The sequence below is a fragment of the Dromiciops gliroides genome, chromosome 4, assembly GCF_019393635.1.
Source record: "Dromiciops gliroides isolate mDroGli1 chromosome 4, mDroGli1.pri, whole genome shotgun sequence".
Classification (NCBI taxonomy): domain Eukaryota; kingdom Metazoa; phylum Chordata; class Mammalia; order Microbiotheria; family Microbiotheriidae; genus Dromiciops; species Dromiciops gliroides.
This window is the reverse complement of record NC_057864.1, coordinates 46,833,308-46,860,001: the sequence shown is the minus strand read 5'-3', so window position 1 is coordinate 46,860,001 and position 26,694 is coordinate 46,833,308.

Genomic DNA, 26,694 nt, shown 5'->3' with positions numbered 1-26,694 from the left:
AAATAGAAATTTCACCATTTGAGGGGGACCATAGTCTACGAAACAGTAATATGTAATAAGTTTATAAATGTATATTGGTGCTAAGTTGTTAAAGACAGTAAATGTCAAAGAGAGAAGTCTATATTTAATTCTTAAGGTAATAGGGAGTCACTGAAATTTATTGAGTATGTCACTGAAATGATCTGGACTGTGCTTTAGGACAATCACTTTCACATATGTGTGGAGGATGAATTATAGAGAAGAGAGATCTGGGTATGGGACATTAATTAGGAAGCCACTCCAGGAGTAGAAAAGAGAGGCAATCCTACACTAAACGACGGTTGTAATGTGAGTGAAAACAAAGAGACATATGGGAGACATGTTGTGAAGGTAGTTTCAACAAGACTAAACAACTGATTAGATATAGGGTGTGAAGGAAAGTAAAGGACTGAAGATGTCACTGAAGTTATAAATCTAGGTAATGTGGAAGGACAACAAGGCCCCCAGTTAAAACATAGAGGTTTAGAACAGAAGTTACTTGAAGTTGGAGTAGAAGATTATAAGTTATATCTTGGAAATGTTGATTTTGAGATACCTATGGGATACCTATAAGCAGTTGCCAGTAAAGAACTGAATTTCAGGAAAGAGATGGGTTGAATATATAGATCTGGTAATCATCAATACAGTCATGATAATTAAAGTCATAAATGAATTTCTGAAAAATTATTAAACATTTACTATGCACCAAACACTGTGTCAAATAGTGGAAATGAAAACATCCAAGGAACTTACATTGTAATTGGGGGAGAGAATCCATGGGAATTTTCAGGTTCAAGGTGGATGGAAAGGCAAGGTATTACTTACATCATATGGCAAAGCCCAAGTGTACTTAGTATTCAGTGGCATGTCAGGTAGCAATATTTGGGGATCCAGATGGCATAGTTCCAGGGCAGATGATAAGGCCTGCTCAGCCAGTATAAGGACAAGGCATATATAATAAGTCTCAGTAGGCCCTAGGGCAGAGTGGCAAGAGAGAGTATACGGTTCTGTTGTCTGGCATCTCACCAGAAGAATTATAATTGATAATTCCCTGTTCATATTTAACTCAACACACACACACACACACACACACACACACACAGATGGTTACAGTAGCTCATGTGGGGTGGGGAATGAACCCAATTATCATAGTGGAGAAGGGACTCTTGGTCCCTTTCTAACTGCATGTATATGTATTGGTATGTTTTGGAGGAAGGGGGGGGGAATATAGGGGCATCCAGCCAAGAGGAGGGAAAAGGATGGGGATATTAGCAGCAGGGTAGAGAAAAAAGGAAGGATCTTTGCAGGGGGTAGAGGACGGGGCTTCCAGAGGTGTCTGTTTCACTCAGCCCTATGGTGTCACATGAGCTGAGTTCACCATGAGATGATAAAGAGAGAAGAGACAAAGATTCGGGACAACATCTTGCAAGCCACCCACAGATGTATTGATGGGGATGGGGGGGTGGTAATAGGAGAATTGTCTGATCCAGCAAAGAAGACTAAAGAGTGGCCAGACAGGTAAAGAAGACCCTCTGAGAGAGGAAATGGTGTCATAAAATCCCAGGGAAGAATGGGTGCCCAGGAGGAGAAGGTGATCAATACTGTCAAATTCTACAGGACCGTTGTTGTGAATCCACCTGCCCCTCCCTTCCACTGTGAATTTTGTAACCAAATCACACCTTCTTCATCTGCACAATCTTTATCTAAATCCTTTTTCATAAGTACTCCTTAAAGGGGTTCAACCCCCCAAATATACATGGTCTTCCTCTGGTGATATTAACATCCTAAGATGTGCAGCACGCATCTAGCATCTCTGGTTTTTGCCACCATGCCACCTCCATTGATGATTATGTGTCTGGAGGAGAGATGATCAGATTACATTGAAAAAAATGCAGACTATTTCTACTATTCAATCACAGCTTTGGTTCTATATCCCCCGACCTCATTCTTTGGTAGGCTATTTAAAATTAATAGTGTTATTATGAAAGTTAAATTATAAAACTAAAAATAACACGAAAAAACTGGAGTTTTTGTCGTTGACTGGAGCTCAGAATAGCAAAAGCGAGCATGATTTCCTCATCTCATTTACTGTAACATGTTGTATTCATGCTGGGTGATAAGGGGAGGGAGATGGAAGAGGAAACATTTTGACATGACCGTCCAAAACAAATGCATGTTTTGACTCTATCCTTCTCCAAGCCGAATCACTGTGTTCCCAGATTACCTAGCAACTTCATGAGCTATTATTTGGGTGTCAGGAACATGTAGAGAGTACCCACAAAACATATGTTTATAGCAATGCCTTCTTCTTGATATGAATGGAAAAAAAATAATGAACTTTCAAAAAGATACAAGACTACAGGAACGATATTTCCAATTATAAAAATATATTGTCATTTTGAAAGCATCTTGAAAGACTACCAAGTGACTTTCACAAGCTTGTTGTGAGGTGGCTTTATAGGCTCATAAAATCTCAGCATGGTAAGGAACCTCACAGTCTATTTAGTCCAGTCAGTACTCAAAAACAAATTCCTCCTGCAAGATCCACTCCCCCAGTAGGTGTCCAATAAAAGGTAGGCATCTCCCCAAAGTAGGCATCTTTGTTTAAAAGCTCCAATAATGGGACTTCCCTCCACTTCTTCCCCAAATCAAACCTTAACTGGTCTTTTGGGCACTTTCACATATTGATCCTGGTTTTGTCCTTTAGGACCAAAGAGAATAAAACTAATTCCTTCTCTGGCAATAGCCCTTCAATTCCTTAAAGGCAGTTCACCTTTTGTTGTTGTTGTTGTCCCAGCTAAAATTGATTTTTCAGCTAGGTGGCACACTCCATAGAGTGCCTGGGCCTGGAGTCAGGAAGACTCCTCTTCCTGAGTTTAAATCTGGCCTCAGAGACTTACTAGCTGCATGACCTTGGGCAAGTCACTTAACCCTGTTTCCCTCTGTTTCCTCATCTGTATAATCAGCGAGAAAAAGAAACGGCAAAACATTTCAGTACCTTTGCCAATAAAACCCTCAAAATGGGGTCACAAAGAGTCGGACATGACTGAAAGAAGTGAACAACAACAACAAAAAAATTCATTAATCAACAAGTATTTAATAAGCCCCCAGTATATGTTAGACCCTGTGCTATGCAACAGGGACACAAGTACAAATGATGAAAAATCCTGACTCACAAGGAGGCAGCTTGGTGGGATAGCCAACGGTATGGTAGACTTCTGGTCTGGAAGATCTATGTTCAAATCTGGCTTTAGACACACTACTAAATGTGTGACCTTCATCAAGTTACTTAATCTCTGCTTCATCTATAATGGGGACAATCATAGTACCTATATCCCCAGGTTGTTATAAAGTTAAAATGAGTTAAAACTTATAAAGTGCTTTGTAAACCTTAAAGTGCTATATAAATTTCAGCCACTGTTAGCATATTGGCTCCTTGAGGGCAGGGGTGATAAAGAGATAGAGATATAGATACATATATATGTGTGTGTGTTTGTATATACATACATGCATATATATACATCTGTATATATCTGTGTATATATACGTGTGCATATGTATATGTGCATTTGTATATATGTGTGTGTGTGTATGGAGAGAGAGAGAATAGTCAAACAATTATGTATAAATATACATGATATATAAGTGTGCATTAAGGCAGCTGGGTGGCATGGGAAATAGAGCCAGGGGACTGGAGTCAGGAAGTCCTGAGATCAAAAGCAACCTCAGACACTTGAGTGTGACCTTGGGCAAGTCACTTAACCTGTGTTCGCCTCACTTTCTTCATTCATAAAATGAAGACAACAATAGCACCTGCCTCCCAGGATTGTTGTGAGGACCAAAAGAGATCATTGTAAAGCATGTAACACAATGCATGGCACAGAGTAAGACCAATAAAAGGCTGAGCTTTATTCATGGGAAGTAATCTCAGGAATGACAGTACCATCAATCAGAGAAGGGGAGGGGTGTGAGGTCAGGAAGGGGACTCTATCCAGAAAGAGTCTTCAGCTGGCTCAAATAGTGTAGAGAGGTCAAGAAGGACGAAAACTCGGAAAGACCATTGAGAGTCAAAATTAAGAGATCACTGACAATTTCGAGGAGAGCAGTTTCAGAAGTGAGAGGGGAGAAAGTAGATACAATTGATAGCAGAGAGGTTTCTGTATTATGTGACTGAAAAAGAAGAGAGATGTCTGCTGAGAGACTTGAAGGGATGGTGGGGTCAGGTGAAAAATTTTGATGGATGAGGATGTTTTTAGGCAGCAAAGAAGGAGAGTTAGATGTGGAGAGATTGATGAGAGAGGGAAGAAGAGGCGGAAATGGGAAGAAGACCTATAGGGAGGGAAATTGGGGAGGGAAGGGAAGAAGTGGTAAGGGGGAGAGTGGGACATAGCCATGTATGGCCATATAGAGCCAGGATGGAGGGAGGAGGACTAAGGAGGAAGAGGAGGATGAACAGATACGGAGGTGAAGAAAGGGGAAGAGAAGGTCTGGAAATGGAATTAGGAGCACTAAGTTTACCTTCCTGTTCCTATGTGTAGGAGGAACAGAATGAAAGACATATGCAGTAATGCAGAGGATGAGCAGAGATACTTTGTCTTCTAGAGAAAGTCAAGTCTTCCTGAGAATCAGAATATGGAAGAATCAGAAGAGAAAAAGGCCTAAGAGCTAAGAAAGTTTGTCAGCAATAGAGGGAGGGAGGTTCAAAGGGCACAATGGAAGACGCAGGCAGAGATCAATTGGCATTTGTAAAGGAAAGGTTGAGATAAATAAGAAGATGGAGAATGACAAAAGGGGAGGGGAGGGGTGTTCATAGGATCTTTTTTTTTTTTTTAATGAAGCAATTGGGGTTAAGTGACTTGTCCAGGGTCACACAGCTAGTAAGTGTTAAGTGTCTGAGGCCGGATTTGAACTCAGGTACTCCAGACTCCAGGGCTGGTGCTCTATCCACTGCGCCACCCAGCTGCCCCTGTTCATAGGATCTTAATACACAGCTGGAAGGGACCTTAGACATCAGAGGTCATTTTACAGGTGAAGAAACTGAGAGCCATAGAAATTAAGTGACTTGCCCAGTGTCAAACAGCTAGCCTGAGGTGGAAATTAAGCTCAGGACTTCCCACCTCATCCTGCTATCTCTCTATTTCAAGTATATATTGAAGGATTCTTTATTAGTTGCATAGGGGAGACCCCCCCAAAAAAAAAGTGGAATTCCACAGCCATTGGACCAGGATATAGGACTTATTTGAGTTCTCTTTCAGGCACTAGGGAAGAAGGGGAAAAGGGAAAGGGGGTCAATAGTGTTCCATTTAGATGAGGGTCTGATGGCAAGCTGAAGTTTCCATGTAACACCTTAGTTATAGAGATCTTCCTTGGAAGTTACACAAATGAAGATGTGGAACTTGGGACCCAAGGTTCTGATCCAAGTTTCTTTTATCCCATCCTATATCTAACATCTGCATATATATTAAAAGGTCTTTTTTTTTCTATTATGAACTTAACCAACATGTTACTTCTAATTACTTCTAAAAATACCCAAGGAAATGTGGATCAGTTGCATAAAAATTGACTAAAGTGTTGTCACAATGACTTTATAAGGAAAGACACCAGACATCAACTCTATCTCTGAAATTTCTTCCAGCAGTCTCTTATGAATACCTACAATTTCATTTATCTATCCCATATTTCACCTTCATTTTACTGCCAAACTTTTCATGTAGTTCTTAAACTATTTGAACTTATCAGTAGTTCGACTTTCTCAGTACCTACTTACCTATTACTCTCTTATTAATATGGTTTCTAATCCTATAATATTTGTTCTGGTGGCAAAGATCCTGGGTTCAAATCCTGACTTTGCCATTAACTACCTGGGTAATGTTGGACATGTCACTTAATACCTCTACACACCAGAGTCCTCATCTGTAAAATGAGTATTAGACTAGATAGTAAATGAGCTCCCTTCTAACTCCAAACCTATGAGCTCTCTGAATCTAGACCTTTTCAGTCCCCAAATTCAATGCCTTTCCCCTTCCCAGTACAAATTTCTTTGACCTCTATGGAATCTTCCACACTGCAAACTTTCAACCTTGCCATCATCATCGTGGTTGTCTCCTCTTCCACTTCCTCCTCCTCCTCCTCCCATTCCCTCAGTCACAATACTATAACACTGCAGACCCTTATCACTTTACATCTAATTTATTTCAATAGACTGGATCTAGATGCAAGCTACCAGTATCCTCCATACAGGATTAATGTTCCTTGAGTAAAATGTGAATTGAGGCTTTTCCATACTTAGGATCCGATCATAGTTTTCAAATGGGCAACAAGTAAAGTCCAAAGTTGGTTGCATGTATCATTTCTCCTATTGGACTACAACACGCTATCTCTTAATTTCTACCTCCTGGAATAAGTCTCAAAGTCCTATTATCTGTAAGAAGCCTTCTTCAATTTCCTTAATTTTAGGGTATTTCCTCTGAGACCTAATTTGATACACATACATACACACACACACACATATATACATACATGTGTGCGTATAATTGGATATATGTATATGTGTGTGTATATATGTATGTATGTAGGGGGCAGCTAGGTAGTGCAGTAGATTGTCCTGGAGTCAGGAGGACCTGATTTCAAATCTCCTCTCATACATTTGACACTTACTAGCTGTGTGACCCTGGGCAAGTCACTTAACCCCAATTGCCTCAAAAACATCTGGGGCCATCTCTAGTCATCCTGATGTATATCTTGCCGCTAGGACCAGGTGGCTCTGGAGGAGACAGTGAGGCTGGTGACTTTGCACAGCCCACTCTTACTTAAAATCTAATTCAGTGCAAAATCATGACTTAATTTCCTTCTTTGAGAATGAAGGACAGGGAGGCTAGGTGGTGCAGTGGATAAAGCACTGGCCCTGGATACAGGAGTACCCGAGTTCAAATCTGGCTCAGACACTTGACACTTACTAGCTGTGTGACCCTGGGCAAGTCACTTAACCCCCATTGCCCCATTGCCCATTGAATGAAGGACAAACAAGAATGATGTATGTATGTGTATGCATACATGCATGCATATATGCATATGATCTTGTTTGTACATAGTCATTACTATGTTGCCTCCGCATTAAGAGTGTAAGCTTCTTGAGAGTGGTGACTGTTTATTACCTTTTTGTGTGTCCCTAACACTAGGCACAGTCCCTGGCGAATAGTGGGTATTTAATAAATGCTAGTTGACTATGACTTAACTGTAAGCTCTCTCAGAGGGACGAACTCATGTTACATGTCTTGGTATTTTCACATTGCCAACCATGATGTTTGAATTTAGAAGACATTCAATAAATGAGAAAGCTAACGATATTTTTTGTTTGTTTTTTGGTCTGTTTTTTGGTGAGGCAATTGGGGTTAAGTGACTTGACCAGGGTCACACAGCTTGTAAATGTCTGAGTTCAAATTTGAACTCAGGGTCTTCTGGGCACTCTAGCTGTATCACCCAGGTGCTCCTGCTTTGTAATGATTTATATTTAAATATGTGCATTTCAATGCATAAAATGTCAGTATGGCTTAGGATCAGGAAAACCTGATTTTAAGTCCTATGTCTATACACTTTGGCTGACTCGCCCATAGTAAATCACCAACTCTCCCTGCCTTGGCAACTCTCTAAGACTTCATCCTGAAGAGAAAATGCCAACCTCCAGTGGAAAAGGAAGTTTCGTTATCCAGAAATTTGCTAAACCAGTGAAATCATAAGGCAAGTCATTCATTGTAAGTTTCCAACATGATTTCTGGTGCAATTTTGTTTACTTTTAATAGTTTTAATAACGACAACTCTGTTCAACTTCAAGAACAAACATTTACTGAGGATTTACTATTTACAAAGCACCAAGAATGCAAAGAGAAAAAACAAAACAAAACCAAAACAGTTCCTTACTCAAGGAATGTGCCTTCTTCTGAAGGGATATAATACCCTTTCAGAGAAGTCAAAGTCGGTAATAATAGTAACAAATAAGAATCAGTAGCATTTCTATAGCTGGTTAAGGTTTATGAATCCCTTGACATAACTAGTGAACATGTCTAAAACTGAACTCACTATCTTTCTTGCTAAAATGTGCCCCCTTCCAGACTTCTCTATTGCTGTTGAGGTCATGACTTTTCCTTCTAGTCTCCTAAACTTGAAAGCTAGGTTCCACCTTGAACTCTTCATTCTCTATTCCTGCTTCCCTCCCAAGGAGAGGGAGTGTGGTTCAAGGCCTATGGTTTCTACCTTTGTAACATTTCTTATATTTGCCCTCTTTTCTCCTCCTTGTCTGCCACCATACTGGCTGACACTCTTATCTCACACCTGGACTATTGTAATCAACTTTTGGTTGTTCTCTCTGGCTCAAGTCTCTCTCCAATCCAAACCATCATCCACAGAGCTGTCAAATTTATCTTCCTAAAGCACAGATCTGACCATATCATCTCCCTATTTAATAAGCTTCAGGGGTAGCTAGAGTGCTGGGCCTGGATTCAGGAGGACCTGATTTCAAATCTTGCTTTAGATACTTACTAGTTATGTGAGCCTGGCAAGTCACTTTACTAAGATTGATAGACAGACAGATTGGCAGACAGATAGACAGGCAGGCGGATAGATAGATAGATAGATAGGCAAACAGATAAATAAACAGACAAATAAAAGATAAATGAGTGAACGAATAAGTAAATGATTAAATAAATAAAAAAATATAAAATGAATGGATGGATGGGAAAATAAATGAAAGGATGAACAAATCAATCAAAGAATAAATAAATAAACAGATGAATGAATAGATAAATAAATAAGTAAATAGGTAGATTAATAAATAAATGAATGGATGAATAGATGAATAGATGAATAAACAAAAGAACAAATGAATAAATAAATAAGACTCAGTGGCTTGGGGTGGCTAGGTTGCACAGTGGATGGAGCACCTGCCCTGGATTCAGGAGTACCTGAGTTCAAATCTGACCTCTTACACATGACACTTACTAGCTGTGTGACCCTGGGCAAGTCACCTAACCCCAATTGCCTCACACACACACACACACACACACACACACACACACACACACACAAAGACTCAATGGCTGGCTATTATCTCCAAGATCAAATATAAGATCGTCTGTTTGGATTTTAAAGTCCTTCGTACCCCGTCCTTATCCTAACATTCCTTGGTCCCCTCTTCTGGAATCTAATGACACCAGCTTCTTTGCTTTTCCTAGTGCAAAACATTCCATCACCTTTAGACTCCAGACATTTTCACTGGTAAACCCCGGTAAACTAGAATTATCTCCCTATTCATCTATGCCTCCTGGATTCCTTCAAGTCCCAGCTAAAGTCTTGACTTATGCAACAAATCTTCCTTGGTTCTCCTTAATCCTACTACCTTCTGTCTGAGCATATCTAGGTTTTATTATGTATATCTCTTGTTTATACATAGTTGTTTACATGTGGTCTCTTTCATCAGGATGAACTTTTTGAGATTAGGGCCTATTTTTATTTTATTTTATTTTATATTTTGCCTTTCTTTGTATCCTTAGAGTTTAGCACAGTGCCTAACACATAGTTTAATAAATGATTTTTTTGACTTGACTGAGTTTTGTTTTGAAATAATATAAAGTCTCTAAGGCTTCTTTGTGTTTAGAAAGGAATTTATTCTAGACAAGGGGGACACCCTGTACAAATGAATAGAAGATATAACTTAGGGGAAAGAAGTAGCAGACCAGTTTAACTAGAACAGAATGTGCATGAAAAGAAGTAATATGAAATGATTGAAAAGATAGGTGGGAATCATATTGTATAGGGTTTTTAATGCTAGGCTGAAGAATTTGCATTTCATTCTAGATGCAATAGGGAGCCACTGAAATTGTTGAGTGAGTGACATGGTGACATACATGCCTTAGGAATATAAGTCTGGTAGCTGTGTTGAGAATAGATTAAAAGGAAGAATAATGGGAGACAACTAGGTCAATTCATAGACTATTTCAATAATCTGAGTAGGCATAAAAAACTGATTAGATATAGGAATGAGGAGAGGCAAAGGAAAAGTCAAGAATGACTCTGAATTTGGGAATGTGGGTGACTAGAAAGATGGTGATGTTCTCAAAAGGAAAGAAAGATTTAGGGGGTAGATAGTTCTGTTTTGAATGAATTGAATTTGAAATATCTTTGAGACATCAAGTTGGAGTTGTCCAACAAACAGTTGGCTTAAGAGTTAAGGAGAAAGGCTAGAAACAGATGCAGATGGATAAATCATCTATCTCTCAAGCTTGTGGTACCCTCCGCAGAAACCAGCAAAAAAAAAAAAAATTCTTCCTTCTTGCCCCCCCCCCCCTTTTGGTGGTGGTGGTAGTTTTCTATTGTTTCATCAAGGTCTTTCTACTTTTCTTTATATTACTCAATTAATTGTTGTTGGTCTTAATTGCCTAACAGTATTTCATTACATTGATATACTACAATATATTTAATCATTCAAATCATTAGAGAATTATGTTACTTCCAGGCTTGTTTACTTTTTGTAATTACAAATAATGTTGCTATGAAAATCTTTTAACATATGTTTGATTTTTGATAACCTGTCAAGGGTAGATGCCAAACCATGGAATTACTACATCAAAAAAGATGATTATTTTGATAACTTTTGCTATCAGACTGCTCTGCCAAATTTTTTTCTAAATTTGTAATTCTTAGTGGAGATAATCTGGTACTATTGAGGAAGACAGGAAAGGGCCTGGGTTCAAATCTTATGTCTGATATTTCCACTTGACCTTGGACAAGTCATTTCACTTTCCTGGGCCTCAGTTTCCACTTCTGTAAAATGAGAGTTGGCCTACTTGACCACTAATGATCCTGCATGGGTCTCAATCTGTGAACTCTATTGTCCAGTTTCCTCTGATATAGGCTTGAAAATCAGTGAGAGGGGGAATCAGAATATAGCTAAACTGGCAAATACAATGTCATATCAAGTAGCAGTTCCATCTGTGAAATCTCTACCAGGGTCCCAAATCTCTAACAGAACACTTAAGAAGGAAACCTTTTCCCCGGTGGCTTAGGAATTCTACATGCAAGTTTCCCTGCTAGAAAAGCCACTCTAGTGTAATATTACCATCTCCTCAGGAGCTCAGTATTTCTAGGAAGGATATCATCAAAAATCAATCACTCAACATTTCTACAGTTGCAATATCATTCTAAGAAATGCTGTTTGCAGGAGCGGTAAAATACAGAGAGCTTTGTGAGGTCCCCAGATACTCTTCTCCTCAAAACCAGGAACCTCAAATCTTCCAAGCTCATTAAACCACCATCGGCTTTTATGTCTATAGCATACTCCTATATGCATGGTTAAAAACAATCATAAGATTTAGCACATTAAGATTTCAGAGCTCTTCCAAAACATTAAGTAATTAATCCTCACAACACCCCTGTGATGTAGGTCTTATTATTCCCATTTTATAGATAAGGAAATTGAGACACAGGAGATCAAGCAATTTGCCTAATGTAGCATAGCCCATTCCTGGCAGAAGCTTAAGAAAAAAAGTTAAAATTATAGCTTGTTGTCCTGTTTTTGACCTGCAATTTGTACAGGCCTCCAGGGTATAGATTACTCACATACCCATATTTGCCTTTTCACATGTGACCATGTATGCTCATTGAAAAATACCTACACGGGATCCATTCGATTGATATTTCTGTTGTTCAGTCACATCATGCATCATTATGCATATGAGTCTACATTACGCACATGAGATAAAACAAATAAACATCTGCTAATTTTCAGAGCATATAAGGGTGATCAGTCACATGGTTCAATATAAAAAGATTGTACCAGACCTCTTCAAGAAACTCTTAGCATTCTCAGGATTATTTCTAGTGAGAGCATCAGAAACAAAATGGCAGACTCAAAACCCTTTATAAAAAGATATGTTTTTTTCTGTGACACTTTAGTAGTAGGACCAAACATGTCCATTGACTCAAAAATGTTCTTGCTTTTACAAGGTTTTCTTAATTTCTAGTTCTTCTAGTGAGAAGGACATGATACTCTAGTACCTCATGTAAAATCTATTACCTTTTAGTTCAGGATTCTCAGTCCCTGAAAAAGGATATTATTTTATGTCCTGAACAATATGTTATTTCAGTTACTAAGGAAACCAGTGACAAAACTAAGTTTACCAGGGATGTATCTTCAAGAAATTGACTACGCTCTCAGTCTCTGGAGTATTATTACAAAGTGCTATTTGCATTTAAATTTCTTATAACCCTTAAGCAACTGAATTGTTTGTTTATTGGCCCCAGTATATTCCTTTAGGAGTTTAGCTTTTTTTTTTTAAACAACCAAAAATAAAACCCCCAAAACAACAACCAAACAACCAACAATAATAAAAAAAAAAAACCACCTTCCAGAAACACTGATATTGAGTTACTAAGAGAAATACCTTTGAAGAGCACCCAGACTAGTACTGAATTTGTGAATTATTATTGCCTAGCCGTGTCTCCCTGGGTTTCCAATGAGACTTCTGTTCAAGCTTCAGCGCCTAATGCCCTGCTTGCTAATGAAAGCCGCCCATTCTGCTCCACACTCAGCAACAAATAGGCTAAGTCATGTTGACTTATACTGTTGCGTGTCACAAGTAACGAGATTCTACAGGAATCAATACATCTATTTTGCACACGAGGCTTTCTGGAAACTCTCTCTATTCAGCTCTCAGTTCCAGGTTCCTGAGGGAAGTCAAGGAAAAACCCCAGATTTTTCTTGACAGACACTTGCCTCTTTTGTCAAAGAGAAACAACAAATATTCTGATGAGTTACTGATGCTTTTATCGCTGGAAACTCTCCTGACAAACTACTCAACTGACCAAAGATGACAAGGCCTTGACATGCTGCTCTGCCTTCAGAATATATTGAAGTCTTGTAAAAGCTGATCACACTGAATGCAATCATGAAAAAAAAAAAGGGGGGGGGCAGAGACAGAGACAGAGAAAGAAACTTGAGGGTTTATTTTTCTTTTTTTTTTTTCCCTAGTGATATCAACTTCAATTTATCATCTCCCTTGATTTCTTTCCTGGCAGCATCCTTTATCTTAAAGTCTTGCACTTATAAGTCTATTATTATTATTATTATTATTATTATTATTATATGAAAAGAAGGGGGGAAAACAAAGAAGCAAAAAAATCCAAATTTCTGTCAGTTCTAAATTGACTCCATACTTAGTGATATAGAACCAAGTGGATAGAATAAGATGAGCCATCACTAAACAAATCACTTTTATGACTAAGCAATGGGATTCACCTAAAGGAACATGAAGCCTAAGGAGAAGAGGCAAGATTTCAACTTGGAATTGCAAGCAGGCAATTCCAAATGCAGCCTTTCCACAATAAAGCACATTTAATTAAGTATTGTCCTAATGTTGGAAAGTATGGCCACTGATTTAGGATCAGATCTATCCCCACCCTCACCTCCCCCAAAGAAAATTATTTTTGCAAAGTAATTGTGGACCAGCCTTTGGGATTATTCATTAATTCCTTCTCTCCTCCCTTTACCCTCCTCCACATCTCCAACCTAACTATATTATTTGGCATCGGGAATTTATTAGAAAGAAAGAAAGAAAGAAAGAAAGAAAGAAAGAAAGAAAGAAAGAAAGAAAGAAAGAAAGAAAGAAAGAAAGAAAGGAAGGAAGGAAGGAAGGAAGGAAGGAAGGAAGGAAGGAAGGAAGGAAGGAAGGAAGGAAGGAAGGAAGGAAGGAAGGAAGAAAGGAAGAAAGGAAGAAAGGAAGAAAGGAAGAAAGGAAGAAAGGAAGAAAGGAAGAAAGGAAGAAAGGAAGAAAGGAAGAAAGGAAGAAAGAAAGGAAGAAAGAAAGAAAGGAAGAAAGGAAGAAAGAAAGGAAGAAAGAAAGGAAGAAAGAAAGGAAGAAAGGAAGAAAGGAAGAAAGGAAGAAAGGAAGAAAGGAAGAAAGGAAGAAAGGAAGAAAGGAAGAAAGGAAGAAAGGAAGAAAGGAAGAAAGGAAGAAAGGAAGAAAGGAAGAAAGGAAGAAAGAAAGAAAGAAAGAAAGAAAGAAAGAAAGAAAGAAAGAAAGAAAGAAAGAAAGAAAGAAAGAAAGAAAGAAAGAAAGAAAGAAATCAAGAGGGATCATATTTTTCTAGGTCTTCACAAAACAAGGTAACTGGAGGCAAATTCAGTGTAAGGTTTCTTTTCCCCTCACAGTTTCTTTCCTGTTTCATCAATATGCCAGGAGCCTGACCTGGAGGATTCCCGTCAATTGATGCAAGAAGTAATTAAGTCTCCAGGCTCATCACAACCTGTGCTAGCTCCGGCCCCGCTCAAAGATTGTTCTTGGAGTCCAACAGAATGGTGGGTTTTTATGACAAAGGCTCCTATAATGTAGGGTTAACAATTAAAGTCAGGCAGGATGTCTCTCTTGTGGGACTCTCAGCTCACTTGCTACAATCACCAATCTAATTTGAAAGGAGCCTGGTGGAAACCTAGTTTCATCCCACCTCCCCCCAGTCCCTACCCCAGAGGGTTGGTTCACCTGATTAGTCATCTCTCCTTCCTGGTACCCCCTATCCATTCTCATTACCTTCAGTTTCCACCCTTAGGAGACGCTTTAAGATATCTCCTCCATGGACCGTACAATGTTGTGCACACGCATTGTTTCCTGGTTAAGCTACAAAGCCTGGGAAAGCAAATGTGTCACTGGAAAGTTTAAAGTGATCTTCCACAGGGTACCCTACAGCTAAATTCCTTCATGGGAGCAAAATGATACCTTCCACTTCCAAAGGCTGGACAGGGGAATTTTTCCTTTTAGTGAATTTTTTCATTGCTTAGACTCCTGGCACTCCAGCGGGGAATGTGATAGATGGTCTGTCCACCTCCCAAAGAAACTGACCAAGAACAAAAGTAGACTTGACCTTTCTGTCTCAGACATTCTTCTGCTGTTATTTCTGATTTTTTAAGCTGGTAAGGCACCTTGCTGGGCTTGACGGGAAATGAAAAGCATTGCTTGGAGGTGTGTTTTGTAGTAGATTTTCTGATGGCTAGGAAATTCTATTTAAATAATTTTGTGGTGAGCAAAGTTAATGGTGTTTTACTGGTATTTTGTAGTAATTTTTTGGAGGGAAAGAAATTGTATTTAAATAATTTTGGATGAGTAAAGTAAATGACATTTTATTGATTGCAACTTAAATTTATCCAAGGCGGAAAAAAAGGACTAGGGAAATTGCGGTTGCATGCAAACAGGAAGGACCTGATTTTTTACAACCTTGTTTTTGGCAAGTTTAGGGGGGTAAGGTAATGTACTTACATAGGTATAGAGGAATTCAGTTTTTTTTTTTAAGCTATAATCCTAGATTCAAAACACAAAAATCCATTGTAAACCAAACAAAGAAAAATCCTTATTTTCAAAGCTATGACAATTAGGTATGGAAAAGAACAGTTAAGTCCCCCTTCTAGTATTTTGGTCCATTTCAAACTTTCTTATATGAGGTATAAGAGAACAGCAAAATCAAATCTGGGGTGGAGGGAGAGATGATCGAGAAAAGCAACTGGTATCCCTGGAAAAGAGAATATATTTCCATTCTTTGTGGTTGCTTCATTGTTCAATGCAGTCTTTTCCCCTGGTAATCCTGAATGAAATGACTCTTATATGGAAGTAGAGAGCAGATAGGGTTGCTGAACACCCTCTGAAGCATTTTCCACAGAGGAGAGGGATGTTTGCATTTCCCAGAAATCACTGGCTTCTTGCTACTAAGGCTAACTGACATTCTAAAAGGGTGTTTCTCCACAAAAGAGGGCTGTCCCATAGGTCTCTGAAGCGTGCCTTTCCTATGCACCTCCAATAAGCCTGCCTGTGCTTTACTTATTATATGCTTGTGAGAGTTGGGGACCAGGACAATTGCTTCATGAAGCCAGCATGCAGAAGGAAAAATTGGCAGCAGCCTCTTCCCTTCTTGTTCAGGTTGTCTTTGAACAAATAGAAAGACACTGTTCTTCACCTATTTTCATCAAGTTTTTCCACCTTTACTTTTCCAGAGTGATTTTTCTTAAGGATCTCTGTCTTAATCCTGGCATGAGGTCAATGAGCAAAGAAGGAGTACATATGTATGTATGTGTGTGTGTATGTATATATAATTTTATTTAATTTTATTTTTTAAATCTCTAGGGATAGTGCACACTCCAGATTGCTGTCCCTTTGGAAACTTCATAAAAGACTATCTGCTTCCTAGTCACAGTATAACTCTTTCAGAATCCAGACTGATTCCTTAGCAACTGTTTTCTGGGCTGGCTCATCAGGAGCAAGCGCCTTGCCCTAGTGGGCTGCTAATAAGAACTTTCCTTCACAATGACAAGTTCTTCCTCTTCATGCCAAGCCTTTCCCAAATGGGCCACACTTGTGTTCCCCGTAGACCTCAGTACCATCTGCTTTGGGGAAGATTTGTCTTGTTGAAGAGCAAGGCCCCAGGGAACAATGGGGTAGAAGTTACAAAGAGGCAAATTTAGACAAATTTAGACAAAAAAACTTTCTAACAATTAGAGCCATGCCAACGTGGAATGGGTTTCTTTTGCAGGGAATGAATCTCCACCCCGGGGGTGTTCTAAAATCATTTGAACAGAGTGTTGCTTATGTTTGTTATAGGGTTTCTTTTAAGATTTTGTTTGGGTCATGTGGCTACTGAAGTATTTCAGCTCTGAAATTCTGCAATTTAAAAAAAATGTGGAGTATGTGTATAACACATATATATATATTACTTTGCCTTTTCTTCTTGGGGGGTGGGGGGTCCAAACCTATGATTTTAATAGCACATGGAACTTTCAGTGCAAACATTCCTTCCATATATCTAACAAATTCCTCTGCAACTTATAGTATTGGAGTTGCCTGTGTCAGTGTTATGAAGATAATTTTCATGTGAGGTCCTCTTCTTCTATTCTTCAATGTGCATAGAAATGATCATTTTATTTGTGTGTGTGTGTGTGTGTGTGTGTGTGTGTGTGTGTGTGTGAGAGAGAGAGAGAGAGAGAGAGAGAGAAGGAGGGAGGGAGGGAGGGAGGGAGGGAGGGAGGGAGGGAGAGGGAGAGAGAGTTTAAAGTTGTGTGCTTGGGGTCGTGAGAAATTAAAGAAGTTGTGGCTTGCCCAGCATCATCAAGTCAGTCATCTTAAGGGACAAGATTGAATTCAGGTCCCCGGGTCTTACTGCCTCCATGATTGATTATACCACACTGACTCTACTTTTACTTTACTTGTTTTTTTTTTTTTTAATAATTTTTACAGGTAGCTAGAGGACATTTGGGGAAGGGGGGGCAATTATATGCATCTACTTTAATATTACATATCCCACTACAATAGAATCAAATGTGGTAAGCAAAGTAGGGAGAGCCAATTGGAGGTGAGTTGTTAATCTCCTTCAGTAGAGGGTATTTCTACATCTGGGAGTGGCCCACACTTATTAAGTCATAGGTCAGGATCCCCACCCACCCACCACAAAACTGGTTGGGGCACCTTTTTTTTTTTCCTTTTTTTAACTTCTCTAAGATTCATCAACTCAGGAACACATATGTCAAAGAGATTCTTCAATATTTTAATTGGAATGCCAACATTAGGAGTTTTGGAATATTCTAATATTGATAGATTATTTCAATTGGAACAACAGAATTGTAAAATATATATCATATGGTCCTTCTATACAGCTTTTGTGTTTAGACTAGAGAGGCACAATGTTTGAAATTTAGAAAAAAAAGAAAGAGTATTTCTCCCTCTGTAAATCATAGCAATAGTTCCCAGCATTCTGGGGAAGTCTGATTTCATGTTAGAAGTTAAGGAATCCCTCTCCCAGTGTTCCTCATCTGTTCCCACCTCTCCACTTAAGCCTTCCCTATGTGTCTTTATATGATACCTGTCAATTGACTAACATTTATTAAGCACCTACAATATGCCAGGCACTATGCTAAAGATACAAAGAAAAGCAAAATGAAACAAAACAAAAAACTGACCCTGCTCCCAAGGAACTCAAAGTCTCTGTCATTTATTAAAAATAAATATTTAAAAAGAAAGGAAAATGGACAACTAATTTACAGAAGAGAAACCACAGTGTTGGAGGCTGGTTTAAGAGTCAAAAAGATCTGACTTCAAGTCCTGCCATCTGTGGGCACATACCTACATGGTTAAAGGGAGTTTCATCCCTGAAAAAATCTATGTCAATAAAATCATATACACAGTCATAAAACAACCAGCTATAGAAACAAACAAAAACTTGAAGCTCTCGGTTGGAGAGTGGCTAAACAAATTGTGGTATGCGAATGGTGGTAAAATCTTGCATGTACATAGAATACTACTGTGTTGTAAGAAATGATAGGTGTGATGAGTACGAAGTAGCATGAGATCAACATGAACTGATGCAGAGTAAAGTTACCAGAACCGAGAAAACAAATTTCACAGTAATTCTAACAGTGAAAATGTCTGGGGGATAAGGGGGCAACACACCAAAAAATCACAAGTAAATGTAACAAAATTCTAAAACCAAATGGGGCTCGAATGAAGAGAGACAAGAAGATGTTATACATTGCACATGTTTTCAGACTTTTTTGAGCTATCGGTTAGTGGTGCTGACTTTTTTTTTTCCTTTTTAATGTTAGAAAATAATTCTTAATAATGATTTCTAGGAAAGATCCAGACATTAGCTTAGTTGCTCTCTCCCCCTCACCCCAGAAAGTCCAGCCCCTGCCTGGGATAAGCCCAAGTGAACAAAAGGAAACTAGATTGATTCTTTTGTTGAGCTAGGGGGAGAAACACACCTAGACACAGGAATTTACCTTTTGGTGTACTCTATAGACCACCCTCAAGTCACTTCAATGAATGATCCTGTAACCAAATAGTAAATGTAAAATGATCCACCTCTATCTAAGAAGGATAAAACCCCTGGCCACACCAAGGTTACTCTCTCTTTCCTCTCTGGTCTCTCCCTTGGCTTCCTGGGCCTGCTCCCTTGGCTGACGATGTGGTCTGTGAGCCCTCTCCCTCTTAGTCCTTGAGACCATGTGCTTTCTCTCTGATAGACAAAAAAGGTATAGGGCTTTTTTTCTGCCTGTGCTAACTGCCACAGTGGTCAATTCTTTACTGGTATACATTATATTAATTAATAAATAGTTAATGCCAAAATGGGTGAAATAGTAGTGAATATATAAGTAGCAATAATTTTAGAAAGTACAGTTTAGCACAATAATTTAGAAAACATTAAAATATACTATTTGTCATACGGGATGGTTCTCTGGGAGAGAAATGGATACATGGGATAATATGGTGATGTAAGAAACAGAAAATGTCAAACAAAACTTATTGAAATGAAAAGAAAAAATCCTTCATCTACTCTGCAAATACCTTGGATATCCCTAGTTATTTATATGTCTTCCCCATTAGACTGTGAAGTCTTTGAAACCAGGGGACCCTTTTTGCCCTTCTGTGACTCCCCAACGTTTAGCACAATGCCTGGCACATAGTAACCGCTTAATAATTAGTTTTCTGAGCAACAGAATGACAAAGAAAATGAAACTTCTACAGCACAGAGTTTCATTTTAATCTTCAAGTAGGATTGTGATATGACTCAAAATGAGTATTCCAGGAAATGCAGTCTTATGAGCCAATTCCTATGTCTCCTCAAAATGGAGGGAGAAAAAAATGAGAAGATACCTCAAAATCACTAAGAAGGACCTGTGGGTAATTCTTATTTACAATTTGGTGAGAATTAGAGGAAAAAAACCATATTTGTCATAGACTAGGTAGTTCTATAGTATTTTAATATAAGTGTAACTATGATCTGTTTTTACCTGAAGAAATGGGAAGACACATGACCTGGTAGAAGATTTCAAAGAGTAGAGGTAGTAGGGGCAGCTAGGTGGTGCAGTGGATAAAGCACCGACTCTGCATTCAGGAGGACCTGGGTTCAAATGTGGCCTCAGACACTTGACACTTACCAGCCCTGTGACCCTGGGCAAGTTACTTAGCCCCAATTGCCTCACCAAAACAGCAGAGATAGTAGTACATACAGGGAGGTAATTCAGTTCTCCAGACCTCAGCAGACTAAGTTAAAGTTGAAGTGGTCCTATTCTCGTTATAGTGATGGATACCAATAAGGGGTAAAAAGGCCTTAAATGAGAACTGAATTTACAGGGTACAGGATTAGCAAGTAATGTAATTCTCTTGGGCTCCATAAAGCAGGAGCAGAAGGGAGTGGGTGAGGAAATAAGAAGTGTGATGTTTTCTGGGGAATTCTGTCCCTGAATGTTGCCCTAAGATCTTTTGGGCTTCCTAATTTCATAAAGAGAAGATGAGGTAAAATCATATGTGGTATGGCAAGTGGGAAGAGAAGGTTAGGGTAAGTCTTGAGATAGAAGCATCTGTTACTGCTGTCATACAATAGATTGTAGATTGTAAGGCAAGGAATTTTACCTAAGTCCTCTCTGAGTTGCTAAGAAAAACAAACAAATGAATAAAAATGAACAAATGAATGATTTAATAATCTATATAAAGTATGCAAGAAATAGGGTAGAAATTGGGCTACACATCAGTGCAAAAATATAATATCTACTGAATACCTAGCAAGATATGATCAGGTGTTCAGAACTGCACATCAATAACTCACCATCCTCCACAGACTATCAAATAACCAATACCAGAACTACAAATAAAACTCCCTCCCCAATATCCTTGAGAAATCAACAAATAAACTGTACTAGAAGTAAGAGCATATCAGAAAGAACTGTTGTCTACTATCATTAAGGTATAACATTGCGCCACAAAAGCTTAAAAATAGAGTTTGATAGATGACCTAAGCTAAATAAATAATCAATCTCAGCAAATGAAAAGCTTTCCAAATATCGACAACTAGTATATCAAATCAAAATCACGTAGGATGGACATATTACCCCATCATCTTGTCTACTACTGCTTGTTGTCTCAAAGATGCTTTCAGGGACCCTATGGAAGACTGTGGAATTCCAATATTATTCAGTTCAAAAAAAGAATCGTCTTAAGAACATCTGAGTCTACAGAGTATTAAAAATAATAGTCAGCAACTTATTATAGGTTTATTTCTGTATGAATTTTTAACAAAAGGATGAGAATGAAAAAGCAACAACAATAATAGTGATGATGATGAGTTAGTTATAAGCTTTTACAAGATTTATAAAGCACTGAGCTTATTTGCATCTTATGACAGTATCCTGAGGTCAGTAGGACAAGTATTTTTGTTCTCTCTTAACAAAAGGGGAAATAAAAGCTTGGAGAATTTAAATGACTTGCTATTGTAGACTGGACGTGATTCAAACTGGTCCTTTGGTTGTTTACATCCAAAACTGGAATGAAAGGAGATACTAGTAGCTAATATTAAACAAGAGGATGTTTACTTAGGTGAGGAAGGACATTTGGAACAGGGAATGGATGCTCCTACAGCATATAGTTATGATCCTGAGGTTCTAAGGAGCTCTGCTTTCCTCTGTAGATGTTGGTTAACTTGCTTGTCTATGGTGAGAGGCCTGGGGGATGAACCCTACATTCTAGCATCCTTGCTATTTTATACCCAAAAAACCAGAAAGCGATTTCGATGGTCTCGGCCTTTGCCCCTGAGCCAATTAAATATCCATGACAATTTCAGGACCTTTTGAGGACAAAAAGCTCGACTAGCTTGAATGAGGTGGGATAGAAAGGGTTAGAATATTGAGCCCATTATACCTGCTTCATATTGTGCCATGTGTCCTGCAAAATATATGGAAAAGATGAGCAATGCGCTTCACAAGCTTTATTCTTTGGTTCTAAAAATCAATGTATTTTTATGGATATACTCCTTCACATTTATTTTTAATTATATTCTAGTTACGTGTGAGTATTTATATATAACATAGATTAATCTTTCATATTCGCTAGGACTGAAATGGATGTTCAGAATCTTGGCGTCTTCAATAAATGATTAGCAAAATAATTTACTTGCCAAATATTCCTGCTTTGATTATAGATGGGGAAGTGTCTTAAAGCAGATTTACTCTGGTGAAAAACTGCTTTTTAAATATATGGTTGGGGTTGCAAATGTACAGTTTTTAATATCTTTTGCTTTTGAATCTCAAGTGCATTTCCACTGATCTATTTTGGGGACAATAACATTTCCTTGGGTGGGTAAATAAAAAGGAAAGGACTTGAATAAAGACTGTAATCCATGGTATTTGAATGGAAAGTTCTGTAATTGTTCCCAATAATATCATTATCTTTAAAGATTTGAAATATTTCCCTGATGTGAAAAGGTGGCTTAAACAAAACAAGAACTCAGAAGAAGAATAGCAACAACACAGATTCTAGATCCCAGAATAAATTGGTTAGGCCTGAAGTTAATTCCTTATTTATTCGAGATGATTCATTGTAATTGGAAAGAATTTAAGGGGAAGGGGAGTTAAAACAATATTTCAAAATTTAACAAATTACAATTTAACAATTACAAGTGCCAGGGTGCAAAGACTGCCAAGTACCAATTAGTTGGAGGGATGTGTGTCATTCAACTGCTCCCCTACCAAATGATTTAGTCAATCATCTATACAGTTCTTGAAAACTACCTCATAGTAATGGAATGGTGACCCACTCTACCAATTTAGGATCAGGTGAGGTGGTGTTCTCATCATCCACAGTCCTTGAAATGACTGCCTTGAATATCACTGAAAAAACTCTTTAGTGTAAACAATAATTTCATATTTTTCTTTAATTCTAAAAATGGTGTTTACTTGATCATTTTAAAGGCAAATAGAATTGATCAATCAATAAACTTTTTATTAAGTGCTTACCATTTGCCAAGCATTACCATATTTGAATTGTGTGAATTTTTTTGGGAGGGTGAGGGGGGCAGTAGTAATCATTTTACAAAAGAGCACTAACCAGCTGAATTGAGAATAACTAACAAGAGGGTTTGTAGGGTCCAAGGACTTTTGTTCAATATTCTAATAAAATACTATTTTAATTTTTTTATTTGTGATTTTCTATTACATTGGTTGAAATACAGAATATATAATATTATGATATATCATACTGTGGTAATATATTACATACATACATAAATACATAGATACATATTACAAATCAAACTGAAATTGCTTTTATAATGCTTAATCAAAGAATCCCAAGAATTCCAGATTTGAAAATATCTTTAGAAATCACCAAATTCAATTCATTAGCTGATGCCTCAGTGCATTCTATACCATTCCCCAAAACTATTCAGCCTCTCCTTCAACATTTCAAATGACAAGAAAGCCACTGCTTTATAAAGAAACCCCATTCCATTATCAAACAGCAATAATTGTCAGAAATTCAGTCTTCCTTTGAGCAAAAGTCTGCCTTCTAATTTTTATGAATGTTTACATGTTGTTCATCGCTCTGCTGCCCGACAATTTGGAAAAATTAAAGAAAAAGAAGGATACCTAAACTGAATAAATGAGTGAAAACAAAAACACATGCAGGTGAGTAGAGTAGTCCCACAATCCTCTAGGACTGAATTGTGAGGGAAAAGAATTGTAACAGAGATATAAACTTCACCTTCTTTTAAGTGTTTCATTGTTCTTGGAGGCATTTCAACAACAACAAAAACAATAAAAACAATAAGCACAAACATCTTAACCCCAAACAAAACTACTACTAATAATAACAACAATAATAATAATGATGATGATGATGTATATCAGGCATATATTGAAAAAGTTACTACTGATTTTTAAGTATTTAACACACTAAGTACAGAGACTGAATTCATCTCATGCAAATTTCAAGTTATTGGCCAATCTTTTAACAAATTTAAATGGGACCTGAAGACATAACATTCCCATGGTAGCCAAAGGGAATATTGTCTTTTTCAGACTTAACAGATTAAGGTACAAGGACACCTCGTATATTAGTGTTGTCTCCAGCGGTGTCGGAGTTGCACATGGCAAAGTGTCTGTGATGTCAGCCACACAAGTTAAAGGCAGTTGGAGGCTATTCTAACAAAGGATGGTGGAGGCTTTGGCGATCTTTGGACACCGAAGTCCCGATTCTTAGAACTCAGAATCTATCTCATTCCCCTATCACCCCAAATCAATACCCGGAATGGAAATAGAGGAGTATTTAAAATGATGGAGGTCCTCGGGTTTGGGTGCCAGGCAGTGAGATGATGAGGACTAGGTGGGACCAGGCTCTACCTAAGATCTAAGAGGAGAGTACCTGGCAAAGTTTTTCCTCTCTTGGCACGCCGAATACAAATTTCATTTCATTCCGCAGCAACAAGCCGCCCAGTACCTCCACTCCTGCCTCTCTCTCTAGCTGAACATATGACTGAGCTTAAGCAACAGCAGCCTAGAAACCTTGTCATGTCAATTTTTCACACTTTCCTCTGTATGTGTTTTATGTCTCAACAAAGACTTATCTCCCCAGCCCACTGCCACAGGATAATTCTCTGTAACAAAGCTCGGTCTCAATCTCCAACCAAATGAAAAAAAAAAAGGGCAAATCCCCAAAGAGAAAAGTCCTGCTCATGGCCATTTCTACGGGGCCCAATCTCACAGAAGGCACCGGCCCCTGATGACAGTCCTCCGCTCCCATCCACCACCAGAATGTGCCCCCAAGGAATCAGAGGATGTGGAGGAGATTCTGTAAGAAGAATATCTTTCTGAGCCCTCCAACCGAGTGAGGAGTCTTTACAAGACAAGAAGCTGTGTGTGCACAACGAACAACATTTTCAAGCTGGGCCCGGATGCAAATTGCCACTGGGGTGAGAGAGTGCCTGTCGATCATGCGTGAGGTTGCCCAGCCATTCTTCTTTCCGCTGTCTGTCTTGTAAGAATGTTTCAAAGCATGCAGTGTGTTCGGAATCAACTTGTCCTATGGATTATGATGGGACTGTCATTCATTGTGGACCTTCAAAAATATGAAGCAAAGCTGTCCCCCCCCCCCCCCTTTGGAGTGCTCAAATGCAGTTGAGCAGCCCAGTTATGAAAGGAAGCATAATCTAAAATATGAAGGAATTTGGCAGGGACTTGATATTCATGGGCACTGGTACCCCAGATACTACTGGTTACCTTTTCCATGTAATGCAGGTAATGTAGTACTGTAGAAAAAAGGCAAATTTTGGAACCCAAAGAGGAGAGGCAGAGGGGTACAATGGGAAGAATGCTAATTTGGAGCTTATAAATCCTCCCTACTACCTATGTAATCTTGGGCAAGTTGTTTAACTTCTGTGGGCCTCAGTTTCCTCTTCTAAAAAACAAACAAATGAAGAAAAAAAGAGGAGGGCTGAACTAGTTGGTCTAGGAAATGAAGTAATTAAACAGTGTCTGACAGGGGTGTCAAATTCAAATAAAAATGGGGGCAATGCTAAGCCATACATAAGGATCCCATCTAGATGCATACTGACTTAGAAAACCACAAATTAACATTATCTCTGTTTTGTTATATATTTATTTATTTTATTTAATATTTCCCAATTACACTTTAGTTTGGTTCAGGCAGCACTGGAAAATGTTGCAGCCATGTATTTGACAGTCCTAATCCATGACAAACAATATGACCTGGGGTCAAATTCTGGCTATGTCACTTACTGCTGGTGTGACCTTGGGCATAACACATAACAATTATTTCGTCGTCTATAAAATGAGGGAGTTGGTTATGATGACCTGTAAACTCCCTTAAAACTGCAGGTCTGTGATTCTGAAAACATCTTTATTTATATATTGCCTTTCTGTCTAAATACATCCCCCAAATACTTCACTGAATTAAATAATGCATTACAATATGATCACGGCATGAGCCGATGGTATCCCAGATCACTAGGATTCTTGAATTAACACAACGTAATGATCTGTCCCCAGAGAGGGATGGAAAGTGTCTTGTTGCCAGGCAGATTATGATAAGGGATTTGGGTTGCATAATTAATTGAGGGGAGGTACTTGGCGGCAGGGGGCCCTCAGAGACTTTAAATTCCTCATCTCTACCTCAAGAAGCTGGAATAGAGGATGCCATGGGCAAATTGTAAACTGGGAGATTGACTGAACACTGAACAGAAGGATAGACAAGTCTTGATTTAAGGGAGGGAGAGCTACTGGTTGATGGTGGTAGTAGAGTTTGACTGTTGTAACCCAACCCAGTGAAGGAGTCAACCCTTGTAGTTCTCATTCAGTTGAGGCTTTACAAGAGACATAATTAAAGTCTCCCAATGTCTCCCTTGTGATTGGGACCTACTGGAAACCGTAGGCAGTTCTTCCAATGGCTGCACTGTACCCTCCTAAACCAGCAGGTCCCTTGGCTAAGATATTTCTCACTCAACATTGGTGCTCTGGACTCCTCCCTCCCCCCAATAATCTGCTCTCATTCTTCCAGATGCAAAACCGAACCCTTGAAATGTAAAATCAATGTGGGCAAGTTTTTTTTTTTTCTTAACTAGTCTCATGATGAGATGATCATGTAAAGCTGACATAATCATTACAAGAAAATAAGCATCTAACTACAGAAAATGCCTCAAACATATTTTGAGTTCACTTGTCTCTGTCTAATTGAGCAGGGGAGCAGGAAAGAATTGCTGGCATATTGTTCCCTGCAGCTACAGGTGTAAGGCAAGAATGGGATTGTTAACCAGCTAATATTAGTCCAGAGACCTGACTTAATCATTCTCTTTGCAAGCTGATGGAAT